At 49.4% G+C, this 9,834-nt stretch overlaps 1 pseudogene; it reads left to right on the plus strand.

Moving 5' to 3' along the window:
* The first annotated feature begins 8,760 nt into the window (after positions 1-8,760).
* LOC127696186 (40S ribosomal protein S2-like) lies at positions 8,761-9,630 on the plus strand (annotated as a pseudogene).
* Positions 9,631-9,834: the final 204 nt, after the last annotated feature.

The raw sequence follows: 9,834 nt of genomic DNA on the forward strand, positions 1-9,834 counted from the left end.
TGGGCCCTGAACTTGGGGAATCCAAATGACAGCCTTGGCTAGAAAGCAAAATGAAACTTTCTGCTCCAGAGAACTGTTGGAGAATAGATTTTTAAACCTTTAGAATCCACCCCAAATTATAGACATGCAGGTCTCAGAGGAGGTGTGTGTGTGTGTGTGTGTGTGTGTGTGTGTTGTGTATCTGTGTGTGTCTGTGTGTCCCTCTGTGTCCCTCTGTGTGTCTGTGTGTGTATGCATGTCCATGTGTATATGCATGTCTGTGTGTGTACATGCATGTCTGAGGTAAGAGAAACACTTATGTCTTATCTACTTATAGGCAATGCTGCCACCACCAAAAAAGCAGAAAGATGCCTTCCAAATTTTGCCCTCCATGAACAATAATTGCCTACTAGTCATAGCATTAATCCTAGAAGTAATATTTGCCATTACTATTTTACTGCCTTTCTTGCCGGTATTTATTTCTGTGCACTTATATATAGTTTTCTTAAATAATTTAGATAACACTCAACATAATTGTATGCTCTTTGTTTTCCTTTATGTTTTTGTTTTAGCAGATGGAACTTCACATAGCTTTGAACTCACTATGCAGCTAAAGCTACTGAGCAGCCCTTCTCCTGCCTCCATCTCTCAGGTTTGCCTGCACCACCACACCTAGCGTCAGGTTTATTCTCTGAATCTGAGTCTTACTGTGTAGCCCTGGCTAGCCTGAAACTCACTTTGTGGACCGGATCAACCTTAAAGGCATGGGTGATTCTCCTGCCCCAACCTCTATTCAAACACTTCAATTTTAAAATGAATGCAAGTTCAGAACAAAAAAATAATGATCACTTGAAGCTCTCTATGTCCTACGTTAGGTAAAGAACTGGGAGGACAGGAAATATGGGGTACAATCTCTTTCCTCTGTTTAGCTCCATGGACGAATGAATATCCAGCTGAAATATCTGCCCAACTAAAGATCTGTGCTTATCAGTTTCTAGCATGCACAGAGGCTCAAGGGTGTGGCTCACTGGGAGGCACATGCTTAGCGTATTCCAGGCCCTGGTTTCAACCCCAACACCAAAACTTGAGAACTCTGGCGTCTAAATATGGAAAGGACAATGAAGAGGCAAGGAAGGGCTGGGTTGAGTCTTATCAACTGTCAAAGTACAGAAGGGCACTGAAGAACCCACTGAAGAACAGGAAGTGAAGAGGAAATGGTGGTCTCCATGGGAGAGTGCCCTGGAGAATAATTCCAGCACTGCCATCCACACACAGAGAAAGGACCACGGATACTGCGGACTGTGGGCATCATGGAAGGCTTTCTACATACACCGATACCTCAGATCTGACTATAGTCTATATCTCTGTTAAAAGCAAGTGAACTAGGAATGCCAACACTCTGCACCGGTTGGCATCCTTCTCCTCTCCCTGTGACAGTAGCAGACATGACCAATCAATCTCAGCAACGTGCCTCATGCGATGATCTCAGGCTTTGGCAGAACACTCTAAGTGACTACTAGCCAATGAGGAAAGCTTGGCCACGCACAGAAAGTCATTTGCTGTCTTTCATTAAAATGATGGCAATAATGAGCTTACACGTGAGGAGCAGTTGAGAAGCTAACAAATCTGTCTCAGTTGAGCCAGTGGTCTTTCTTTCTTTATTCTTAAACTAAAACAGGTGGCAAGGGCTTTCCATGCACCCAACAATCGCTCATAAGAAGCAGGTCCCAGACAGCAAAATGATCCCCTAGCCGGTCCCAGGCCCTGCTCTTTCCCTCTTACTCCCGGGTTAGACAGTTGAACCTGGCCTGCTCTGACAGTAATTTTGGGAGCGGTAAATGGGAGGACTCCAGGAGGTCCTGAGGATAGGAGAGACCTCTCGCAACCCTGGAAGTACGGATGATGAGAAGGATGCCACACTTTTACAAAAAGCTAACTCTTTCCACGGCCCCACCCGCCCCTGGAATCAGACCGGCATTCCTCTATGAACCCCATCAGAGTCAAAAACGTCCCACACCACGTGAAGCCACGCGAGGATCAAACTGGACAGAAGAACCCGCATGCCTCTCTTCTGCGGGCAGCGCCTCTCTGTCCTCCAGGTTGTGGAAGAATACAGCTGCCTGCCAAGGTCTCTCCCAAGCTGCAAACACCCTGCGGGGCGTGGGCGCACAATCTGGCACTACCCTTCTTTTGCACGTCACTGCTCAGCCCCCCCCCCCCCCGCTCCTCTATGATCTGTAGCCCATATCATGTGGCTCCACTTGAAAAAATGTAAGGTTAGCTCCCATAAACAATGGGGTCCCCAGGGCAGAGACTCCAGGGACACCCATCAGCTCACCCTCGGACCCCATCCAATGCTGAAAGTGCAAGGGTCCTAGAAGTGTTTCAAAACACCAGAGTTAGATAGTGTGTTCAGTTTGAAGCTAACATACGGACTTTTGACTTTTAAAGGCTCTATTTTCACAACAAACACCTGTTGCCATGGAGACAGCATAAGCCTATGTAAACTTCAGGCATTCATGTTCATAGAAACTCCTGAAGCAAGACCAAATGTTGGCCCTAATGTTCCTGTGCTTGCCAACTTCCAAATAGCACACAAATTTGCCAAAAATAAATGGGTGTGACTAATACAAGCTCCATTTTTTTTTTGTCATTTACCTTGAGGAAAGGGTTTGTTGATATGGGAGCTGGGTGAATTAAACATAACCCCGCCCCCATAAATCCATCTGCTTTATTTACACTTTCTAAAAGTTCTGTGTGCACATTGTTTCCATAAATTGTACAAGTGCTAGTAATCACGTACCCTTCCCATCTGTGCCCAACTTCTATTTTAGCACCATGTCTCCTCCCTATACCGTTTGTGTTCCATTAATCACATATTACAGGCGAAGCAGTCGAGACTTAACTCTTCTGGTCCCCACTACATCTCCAAGGCCGCAGAATTATCAACAATCTTGCACACAGGTGACACCTCCAAGGGCCGCGAGCCCACAGTAAGCCCCATTACAAGCTCAGAGACATCAAATTGGTTTCTGCTATTGACTTTCTTTCTTGTGACCCCTGCCCCAGCCCCCTAGGCCTCAATCCCAAATCCCTCCTTTCTTCCGCACTGAGGTCAGCATGCGTGGCAACTGCGCTCGCCCAGAATCTACTCCAGCCTGTGCCAGATAGCGGCTGCTAATTACTATAGTCACACTTCTTAATTCAACGAGCACCAGGCGGCTGGCTGCCTTCTCCCCAGCGAGAAGGGTCACCAGCTCTCCCCCGCAGGTCACTAAGTCGACATTTATTCCTGATAGGAGATGGCGTTACAAGGTAGCTGTTCGAACATGAATGCTGATCAACCATAATTAGAAGTGCTACACCCACTCTGATTCATGTGCTAGTGATAAAAAAAAAAATCCAAGAAGGCAGTGGAAGGAGGAGAGAGAGAGAAACTGCTGAGCCACAACTGACCAAGTCTTTGTGTCCATCTAGAATTTCCAGGAAATGATGTGAGACTTTGTTTTCTATTCATTTGCACAGAAGAACTTCACGCACGTGGGTATCTCGGGAAAGAGCAGCAAGTGTGGATTTTCCATGAAGGCATAAAGAGGGCCCTGTTCAAGGGTGAACCCTCTCACCTGGCACCAGGAATTGTGGTTCAAGGGCAGGGCCATGTGAGGAATCCCTGGCCCAGAGAACACCCTAACTAGGGATGGTGCCAGCCTTAGAAACTACAAAAACCCATGTGCCAACCCTGTCATCCAGGGGCATTTTAACCTGTGCTACTCAGATTGATTTTTGCCCCCCAGATTTCCAGCCTCAGCCCTGAGCAATCGTCACCAGACTCAGCCAGCTCCAGTCACACACTGCCAGTCAGTCACCCTGGTGAGCAGACACTTCAGCCATCTGACACCTCGGCACAGGCCACGAGCCCACAGTCAACGCTCAGGTCAGCTTCATGTCAGTCATGACTGGGGCCACCTATGACCTATGACCTATGACCTCTCATTGTCACCATCCACTTCTGCTCCAGGTCTCCAGCCATGCTCCCCAGGATCAGGCCTTGGGACCACAGCTGACTTGCCAGGAGCAGAGTCAAGTGTTCCCAGGAGAAACTAGAAGAAACTAGAGCAGAAGTGAGCCCAGGGGAAAAGCCAAACTCAAGTATGGCGTGGGCCATCCTCCCTCCATCTGATTCTACAGGGACGTCTGGAGCATGAAGTGTCCACAGAGAGAGCAGAGCCTGGTCTTTCTCAGTTCCACACGGCCAGCCGTTTGCTAGCCACCTCAGGGCAGAAGGCTTAGCCATGATCCTACAACCCCCTGAAGAAGCCTGCGTGCTTGCCTGGAAGCAAGGGGAAGCTGAGGGACAGGCTCCCACATCTGGACAGGCTCCCACATCTGGACAGGCACCCACATCTGGACAGGCACCCACATCTGGACAGGCACCCACATCTGGTGGCTGAAACCCCACAGCACCGGTAACACTCCTGGAGAAGAAAACGATGGCAGTATTTTAACCTGGATTTCTTGTAACAATTGTTAATCTTAAAATCTCAGAGGACCAGAGGAGAGACATGCACAATACTCATCGTTCCTTCTAGAACATCACACTGTAAAGTCTACATGACCAGAAGCACAGACATCTGCACACCTAAGAAACCTCAAAGTTCCATTTGGTTCCCTCAGTCTTAAAACCACCAGGCTACTCCCCTAGTGTGGTAAGATTACAAGGGATCATTTCCATGCCCAGGACAGGCCCCAGCACTCTGAACAGCTGCATGCCAGCCTTGCTACTCCAGCCGACTCAAGGTGGACAGGAGAGGAGAACTCACAAAGGGATCAACAGGGACGTGGGAGAACTTTCAAGTATGTGCTAGCCATAATGGCCCTCGGAGGGGTGTGATAGAAAGAAGGTGAAAAGAACATCTTCAAGGTACGGGGGTTACCCCAAAACCTCCTCTCCCCTAGGGACCATGTCTTCCCTCCTGTGGCCTGAAACTACTCACAAACAGAAATAAAAGAAAGGCAATAGCTTGGATTTGGTTTTGGGATTTGTTTTGTTTTTTAGCAGAAGCTTTCAGTATAAAATCTGGAATAGAAAAGTGTGTAGAAAGTGGAGCATGGAGTTGTCCAAAAGAAGTCAATATTAAGAATATAATCCATGCAGACAGCGGGCAGTTCTAATGATACACAAAATAAACTAACCAGACATCAATAACTCCCCAGTGTCTAAATGTATTTAGAGTTTCAGGTAACCAGAGTCCATTCCTGTGTTCCATGTATGCAAGGTTCTGGGTGCTCATAAAATAACGTGTAGACTGTTCTACAGTTTTTAGATTTTAAAGGATTTTAAAGGATCTAGTAGGATCTGAAAGAGAGCCCTGGAGTATGAGTGGATTTGAATAGTAGTGACAAAAGAGTAACAGGAACTCTGTGGGAAAAGCGAATTGCCTTCCATGGTCACTCAGCAATACCCTAGAATCCAGAAGATTATCTCTCCCCTAATAGGACTGTCAGAAACAAAGCTGTTTCCTTACTTGAACACATCTCCCTACAACTGCCAGTGAGACTTTTCCTATGCAGGACTGTTTTCAAGGACCACAGGCTCCTTGAGACGGCTGTGGCCATCACGGGAGCTCCGCCTCCAGTCCGCCCTGGAGCTCCGCCTCCAGTCCACCCTGGAGCTCCGCCTCCAGTCTGCCCTGGAGCTCCGCCTCCAGTCCGCCCTGGAGCTCCGCCTCCAGTACACCCTGGAGCTCCGCCCCTAGTCTGCCCTGGAGCTCCGCCTCCAGTTTGCTGGAGCTCTGCCAGTCCCTGATCAATTAAAGTGTGAAGTTCCAGGAAGGCAGAGCAGTGTGCGGGGACCTCTCTGTCCTACTTCAAAGGAGTATGGGAAGCACCCACTCCTAAGGGCAGCACATCTCCCCCGCAGACACAGGCCAGCCCCCTTGGTAAAGTATTTGCTGCAGTTGGCCCATACCTGATGAGCTCAGACCTGCCGTGAGAATGCTATGGCCCAGGTATGGTGGGCCACGCCTTTAATGCCAGCAGAAGCAGGCAGATCTCTGTCAGTCTGAAGCCAGCCTGGTCTACACAGCAAGTTCCGGCCAGAGCTACACAGCAGAACCCTATCTGAAAAGAAAAAAGAACACAACACAGCAGACCTAAGGCTTGATCACCGTGAACCTGCCTGCATCCACCCTCGGGGCCAAGGGCAAGACCATAGAAAGGCAAAAGCAGAAGCAAGCTGTGACCTCCCAACACCTCCAGCTTCGGGAGTTCTCACGGACACACACTCTATGTTGTCCCTGAAGTTCTTCCCTTTCACACAGCCAAGCCACACCCCAGAAGCTTAAAAACTGGCTCCAAGCTAAGACTTGTCATGAAGTAATGGGGCAGGAGCCCAAGCGCAAGGCCCCTCGTCCACCAGTGGTCCTGCCTGGAGTGTGCTATTCTACAGACCTTGGAGGGGGCTTCTTATCCTGTTCGCTTGGTACACACTGCGGGGACTTTGCTCCCTCTAAAACAAGGAACCCATAAATAATATTTCTTCCCAGATTGTCCCTGTCCCCTCAGAGGTGGAGCTGTTTTCAAGAGAAGTAGCTCTCTGACAGCTGTGGATTAAGGACGGTAACCGTCTGCGTTCGTGAGGAGCTTTTAGTGTTCAGAGTCCTTCACCATCCATCATCCCTTTATCCTCCTGACAGCCTGATGATGCAGGTAGAGTAAGGAAGGATTACCAGAGCCAACCCACGGAGTGAGCAACGTGGATTAAGTACTTAGTGGATCTTCCTGGAGACCCAGGAAGGGACCAAGCTGCCTCAGAGAGTCCCTCCCAAGAAACTGCACCTGAAAATTCTCTTACCAAAACCAACCCTTCTATTTCACAATGAAAGTGAGGCAAACAGCAAAAGCCTTCAAAAACCCCAGCCCGTCAGCCTCTGCGCGCTGTGGAGCAGAGCCTTTCCTGAGAGTTATGAGGAAAGAAAATGGAACACTCAGGGGGAATATAAGTAATTTTTAAAAACTTAATTTGAATGATAATTTAAGGTGCAATTGCCCCTAAAACCCACTAACCCTATTTTACATGGAGGAAGGCACACGCCAACGCACCGCATTCATTCATTCCCCCACTTTCTGACTCAAACATGTTTTAGGAGCTCCTATTGGGCCAGCGGTGCCCTGAGATAGCGGGGCACACGGACCTGCGTTTCTGGCGTTCTAAGCGGAAGCTACCGACGCACATCAGGGCTCCTGGGGACCTCCCCGACATGTGCTCCTTGGCCCTTCATTGACTCGGTTTGGACATCAAGGATGGCTTTCTGTAGACACAAGTCTGAGAGACTTCACGGCGCAGACACAGAAAGGAAATTAACCTCAGAACAGAGATATCTTGCTTTGAAAGAGCAATTTAGAAGTCAGGAATCTTGGTCTTCACATCAACAACTGACTTGTGGCGATCCTGGGGCATAAACGAATGCTATAAATGATAGAAAAGAGCTGGGTGGTGGCGGCAGCGGCGCACGCCTGTAATCCCAGCACTCTGAGATGCAGAGGCAGGCGGATTTCTGAGTTCGAGGCCAGCCTGGTCTACAGAGTGAGCTCCAGGACAGCCAGGGCTATACAGAGAGTCTTGGGGGGAAAAAAAAACTTTAATGATAGAAAAGCAGGCGCAGACTGAACACCAGTGAGTCCTCCTTCTCGTCAGAAAGTAGGGACCACCTCACCAGCTGTCCAGGGCAACAACTAATGAAAAGGGGGCCGTGAATTTAAACAACAGCAAGGAGGAGTGTATGGGACAGTTTGTAAAGAGGGAGGAAAGAGGGAAATGTAATTATGTTACATTCTCAAAAATAAAGAAAGGAAAAGTAAATAATTTTTAATTGCCATCTTATCCATTTTTTACATTCATGCCAAGTACACTGGAATTGTTGTGAGAGAGGGTTCCAGAACATTCTCGTCCTATAGAACAGAACTTTAGGTAACAGTCCTAACATTTCTCCTCTACCCATGCCCCAGATCTTGGCAAGCACCTTCTACCGTCTCCATAAATGCAGCTATTTTAGACAGCTTGTGTACGTAAGCACAGGATGCAGAGACGGAAGGCTAGGGGTTAGGTTGATTTCACACACCCACAGACACGCACACATACACACACACTCACACGCGCATGCACACCTGCTCTCAGGGGCTGGCGCATGCCTGTGTGTGCAGAGAGGCTAAAGGTGACACCCCCAGGTGTCTTCTTCTGTTCCCTCTCTTTCGTTCCTGTGAAGCACGGTCTCCCCCAAATCTGGAGCTTGCTAATTAGTTTTTCTTGTCTTGTCCTGTTTGCTTGGTAGGTTGGGTAGCTGGAAGCTCACAAGTCCTGATGACCACATCTCAGCCCCCCACCCCACCCCACCCCAGTACTGGAGTTTCAGGCGTACCTGTAACTTGTTACGACAGTGTTCCTGCCCTTCCTGTGCACCGAGTGCCCTTCACATCTGAGCTGTTTCCGTAGCCATTTCACGTTATCCTTGTCTTTGGTTGTTTAACTGATTGATGGTTGTTAGTTACAATTGAGAAAGGGCCTCAAATTTGCCTTTTGTGACCGTTTTATTTCCTTAGCATGCTGTTAAGCCCTGCTGATCCACAGTTACTGATGAGAATGAAAACACGAGGACCTCACTGCAGCAGCGGCTCCTCCTGCTGCTGCTCCTCCTTCTTTCCTCTTCCTCCTCCTTCCTTCCTTCTTCCTTCTTCTCCTTCTTCTCCTTCTCCTTCCTCTTTGGGAAAACACATTGGCTCGTGATGCCAGTGCAGCAGGAGGGCCCAGAGGCCCCAGGAGCCCTGCCTCAGGAGGCCACTCTGGCCTCCGCAGAGGATGTCGCAGCAGTCCGAGGGGCTGTGGTCGTGGATGAGGCTGTGGCCTTGGTCGAGGCTGTGGGGCTTGTAGAGGAAAAGCTGAAACCTGGCAATGGCTGCCCATCCCCAAGCCGGGCTGCCAGGTTAGAGGTGTGAAGACCAAGTGCCCGGAGGAGCTCTCCCTGTTCTCCAGGCCCACTAAGGAATGCAGGGCTATTGCCTTTCCCTGGGCGCCTCCCTCAACGACGAGCCTCTGAAGATCCTGCCATGCAGAAGCAGACTGGGTCTGGCCAGCGGATCAGGGTCAAGGCTTTCGTCCCTATTGGGAACTACAATGGTCACATTGGTCTTGGTGTTAAATGCTCCAAGAGGTCGCTACTGCCATCCGAGGGGCCATCACCTTGGCCAAGCTCTCCATCGTCCCTGTGTAGAGAGGCTACTGGGGGAACAAGATGGGCAAGCCCCACACGGTTCCCTGGAAGGTGACAGGCCGTTGTGGCTCTGCGCTGTTGCATCTCCTCCCTGCCCCCAGAGGCACTGGCATTGTCTCTTCTCCTGTGCCCAAGAAGCTCCTGATGATGGCCTGTATAGACGACTGCTACACGTCAGCCAGGGGCTGCACTGCCATCCTGGGCAACTTCACCAAGGCCACCCTTTGATGCCATCTCCAAGACCTACAGCTACCTGACCCCTGACCTCTGGAAAGAGACCAAGTTCACCAAGTCTCCTTATCAGGAATTCACTGATCATCTTGTGAAAACCTACACCTGGGTCTCTGTTAGGAGGACCCAGACTCCAGCTGTGGCTACCACATAAAGTAGAATAATTAAGAAAAATAAAGTGAATTAAGTCTGTTTAAGAGAGAAAGGAAGTCTGACGGGCGGTGGTGCCGCACACCTGTAATCCCAGCACTTGGGAGGCAGAAGCAGGCAGATTTCTGAGCTTGAGGCCAGCCTGGTCTACAGAGTGAGTTCCAGGACAGCCAGGGCTACACAGAGAAACCCTGTCTCAAAAAAAACA

The sequence above is a fragment of the Apodemus sylvaticus genome, chromosome 11 (assembly GCF_947179515.1).
Source record: "Apodemus sylvaticus chromosome 11, mApoSyl1.1, whole genome shotgun sequence".
NCBI lineage: Eukaryota > Metazoa > Chordata > Mammalia > Rodentia > Muridae > Apodemus > Apodemus sylvaticus.